The sequence below is a fragment of the Toxotes jaculatrix genome, chromosome 21 (assembly GCF_017976425.1).
Source record: "Toxotes jaculatrix isolate fToxJac2 chromosome 21, fToxJac2.pri, whole genome shotgun sequence".
Classification (NCBI taxonomy): Eukaryota; Metazoa; Chordata; class Actinopteri; family Toxotidae; genus Toxotes; species Toxotes jaculatrix.
The window spans coordinates 10,141,813-10,146,855 of record NC_054414.1 but is presented as its reverse complement, the minus strand read 5'-3'; positions in this window follow the sequence as shown (position 1 = coordinate 10,146,855).

Here is a 5,043-nt window from a genome sequence, read left to right as displayed (position 1 = left end):
TGCTACTACTGCCCTACATTCCTCATTCCAGTCTTTTCGATAATTTTACTTTGTAATGCATTGAGCAGTATATTTTCTAATCATTCAATCAACAGCGATCATTTAAGACTTTGCCAAACTATAGCATCTGAGCAAAGAATGTCACGATTCATGGAGTTCTTTTATTTCTTTCTTGAACCATTTGCACAACTACCGTAGCAGCAGCAGCAACAGCAGCAGTTCTAAAACAACAGCTCTCCATACCACAACTTTGACTGCTTGATTAGTACTCATAGTTTGCTTTTTTTTTTTCTTTGGCAATAATATAAGAGTTGTCACATGATTGTAGCAGGGCAAACGGAGAACCTCAAGAGTATCTTCAACGCCTCAGTGTTAAAAGAGATTCGTAAAGGCCTTGGATGTCCCGTGGCAGGATTTTGCTGGGATAGGCAGTTCTGTTCCACTAGTCCTTAGTAGAAAAATCAGAGTACAAGTGCAGGTTATCCAATAAAGACCAATAGCAGACTATGAGAGATACGATACTGTATTGGCGAACAGTCAAAGAGAGATTTCAGGTTTGCATGGAACCAACTGCCATTCCAAAGTCTGTGTGTGGTTTAAAGGACTCAGGTGTGTTGATGGTGTGTGTGGATGTAGGTGTTTTGCTATTTTCTTTCTAACATAATAAATTCTAGTATATAGACAATGATAATGTGAACACCTCACAGTGATGTGTAAAAAAACGCATGCATTATGACTTGATAATCTCTTGAGGGGGGAACAGAGTCTTGACATATCCCCTTAGCCTCCTGTCATTGTTTGTCATGAATCCAGTCCTGATAACTGTGAACACTGTGCCGTGTCGTAGAAACGTCTTCCTCCCAGAGGCAACTGAAAACTACTCACACTCACAGTGTCAGCATGAGTGTGTAAGGTAGCTCGTGTTCGTTTTTCTTTTTTTTTTTTTTAAATTAGATTGTCAGATCTTTGCATCCGTCATAACCCATGGATTTATTGTCATCCAGCTGGCTAGTTGGCAGCTCATTACAGCACACAACACAGTGAGCACCAATCAAAGAGACCCAGAGCTTCCAAAATGATGTCAGTGAAGTACTTTTAAGTGTTGTGAGAAAGAAAAGATGAAACACCAGTGTCCACTGAGGGGAGATTGATGTTAAAAAAAAAAAAAAAAAAAAGTTGCTAAAAAAAAATGCATTTCATTGTTGAGAGCTCTCCAAGCACCTCATCCTTGGTTTGGTATTCCAAGTGAGTTTCAGGCCCTGCTGGTTCAGGGCTCAGCTCAGGCAGCTGAATGGTCCTCCGCCCATTCCTGGCACATTGCAGTTGGAGGCTCACCAGTATATGAGACTCAGTGGTGTGATGTAGATGACAGAGACTATTCAAGGATTCTGTTGAGTCTACGCTGGTTTTACAGGGTCTAGAACTTACTTTTTAGCTATGTGCAAAAATTGTCCATGGGATTTTGTTTTGGTCCCTTTTTAAAACTCCCAGTTTCAGTTCCCATTTTTGGAAGGCATTAAGCAACTATAGCTTTGATGGTCACAAAGATGTTCATGAATATTTCAGAGGTAAACTTCTAGCAGTGGTGTGCACACTTGCAAAAACTTTGTGCTTCACCCAGCTGTTTGTGTTTTTACGGTCAAGTGCTCTCTCTTTCTTTCTTTATTGCTGTTACGTTTTGCCATTCCTTCATTCTCTACAGTGTGACTGCTCTGCCAGTGCCAGGCTGAAAAAGATGTCTTTCCTTTTCTATTGCATAATACTGCCATTTGATTTAGTCATGTTGAACAGAATGAGTTACAATGTCGAGAGTGCTAAGTCTGTTTTATTTTCTAAAAGTTTGCAATCTGTTATAAAATGTCAGAGACTTCCTGTGTAACACTCACATAACCAAAAGAACAGAAATGCTTTACATGGGTAAGTAGATTCCACTGTTAACCGAACAGCTACTATGTGTAGAGACAATAGTATGACATGTCCTCTCCAGGTGTTTGGAAGGTGTCATGTGGTACTTGGGTGACACATCTTTAATGTATTTTCTTTATGTGCCTGTTTCTGTTTTAATATGTTTTTCTTTTTAAATTGAGGACACTGTATGCAATCTGCACCACGAATGCCGCTGATCGACACTTACTGTATGCTCCCTGAGACACAGATGTGCTGTCATCAGTCCAGATGATTGCAACCACATGTGTAGTGGCTTTATGGCTTTCCATAGAGTGACTTAGCAATCACACCAATCTAAAAGTATTTTATTTTACAAAGTGATAAGACCAGAGTTGTTTTAGAGGAAATGTTATCATACTAAATAGATTTTTTTCTAATATATTTAATATCTTATTTTAATTAGTAATAATGTGATACACACCACAAAAGTCATACATCTAATATTACAGACTAACATCATGCATTCACGTCAGCATTCCAAAGATAAAAGATGTATGTTCATTTTACATGCCATCAAATTGTATAAAACAGACTTAGGTACTAGTCCATTGTACTGCAGTCTTAGTGGGAGAGTGAATGGGGAGAAGAGGTGGTCACTGGAGCATCTGGTTGTGACTTATGCCGGATTTTATTTTTGAAATGTTGGAACACAAAGAACAACTCATCAAGAACTGTATAAAGTATATTTCAATGGAATGTTCATGATCTATCTTTTTATATTTTGAAGAAAAAATAGAAACATATCAATAAAGCGTCATAATTGAACATATTTCTACTATTGAGACTTAAAATGTATGAATGTCAATGCGATCTAATGTGAAATCAATCTCCATAGCAGCTTGAATGAATAACTGATTAACAGTCATGAGATGCTTTTTCAGAGACATTAAAATTGCTTAAAATCATTGAAATGAACTTAAAATAAATGAAAAAGTGACATCAATGCTGTGTCAGTTTGTTAACATCCAGCACTGACTCTCACAGTTTCATGCTATTCATGAGCCTGTCAGGAACACGAAACCACAATACAGAGATTGATATAATCAGATTTGAAGTGATGACACAATGAAAATCCAAAGTCTTCCAAGAAACTGAAGGATGACACATTAAATTTGTAACTGGAAGTTTAAGGACAAAGCGTGTTCAGATGGCAGCATTTCCAAGAAGGTCCAACTGCATTAAATCATGTTGAGCTTCTAAAATAAAGACTTGTCACATAATGGTAATCTATAAATTTGAGGTCATCTGTAACAGTGTCATGATATTTGAGAATGATGAGGCAATGTAAGTGCTGTTTTCCTTGCTCAGTATCAAATAACTGTAACTGTAACTTCTAATATCCAGGAAACCGGACACCAGCATGAAATATCAGAATTAGAAAAGCAGCTACCGTGTCTCATTTACAGTTGCAGTGGACACAGAAAGTTTAATTTATAGAAAGGAAAAAAGGTTTGAAAATCAGGACAATTTGGGAACAATAAACTAATGGAAAACACTGCTTTTTGAAAATGCTTATATCCATGATGACAGCACTGAACCATATGGAGATGTAAAGACCACATGGCAAGAAATAGTAATGTGGTCTGATGAGTCATTGGTTTTCTACTTCTGGAATTTCCCGCTGTCTGTATTGAACATGGTGATGCATCGGTGGTGGCACAAAGTCACAAACCGTACAGTATTTTATCAGTGTTATCCAGATTTATGACACACACTCGCTAAATATCACAAAATTTTTTTGTATGATTTCCACATCCTTTTCACACAAAAAAAGGAAAAGAAAAAACCTAGAGGAATTCCTTACTGCATTTGATTAATACCTGATATTCTTTTAGTTTGATTTTGTCCACAATTGATTTACGAAGGGTCATCAGATTCGTATAAAGCAGTCTAAGTTATATCACCTGATAGCTTGGTGTGCGATCAAATGGGAAGCTGATGCAGCAGCCCAGAGAGCAGTGTATTTTTCCTGGTACAGAAAGCAGCTCTGAGGAAATGTCGGCAGAGGCCTCTATCAGTGCTTTCTCCTCCTTTTGTACCAAAACATCATCTCCCTCTGGTGGTGATACACAGTAAAATCGTATGCTTTGGTAGAGTCGTGTGGATGAAGACCTATGACTTAATACAGTTTATTTTCGTTTTTTTGGTTTCGTTTTTTAGTTATTTAGTTTAGGTATTTGTTTGTCATTTATTTTATGGTTTTTCTTTATTATTTAAGAAAGTGTTATGCAATGTGACTCAACTCTATGATCCAATTTTATATTTGAAAATTTAATTCCTATGTTCAAGGGCAAATTTTATGGCATGTAGGTTAAATTGTAGACAGTTGTATCATTAAATATAACAGCTTGAATCATTTTAGTTTTACAGTATTTTGATAGAAAACAATTTTCCTCCCCAGCAGATTATCTCTTTGGGCGATTGACAAATGTGTTTGCGAGAAATTATACCCACAAAATAAGGGATATCTATGCTATTTTGTCTATTTATACCAAGTATATTTCCTTGTCCCTTTGTATGGTAGCAGACACTATGATTTCGCAACTATCTGCATTATATACAGACCTAATATTCAGTTGACCAAGGTTCAGGTGGTGGCTGTTTTTCCTACTGAAGCATGTTGACACACAACAATCCTGTGGGGATGAGCAACAGATTGAGAGACTGGCAGGGGCTGATCACGATTTGGAGGCAATGGTAAAGAGGAGGCAGACAAGGGTCCAATTTTTTTTTAAATCCAAAACATCATTGTCACTGAAACAAAGGGGAAAAGGTTTTTTTTTTTTTTTTTTTTACAACTATTGCTAGAGTATAAGTTCCATTGCTATTTGTCTTTAAATAATACACCTTCAAATCAAATAATTTTGAGTTAATGACGTACAGTGAGGGACCTCTGTCAGTCAGAGCACCATGCTTGTTAGAGAGGGTCACACCATGCAGTGCCAGGCAGAGGTGACATTTGATAGGGAGGTTGAAGGTTGTCCCACAGCTAAAATGGAGGGAATGGACAGGGAGGGGTTAGAGGGGTCCAGCAGAGATTAAATTTCAACAGGACAGCATTCCCAAAAAATTTCAAGACAGACAACGTGAGGCAGC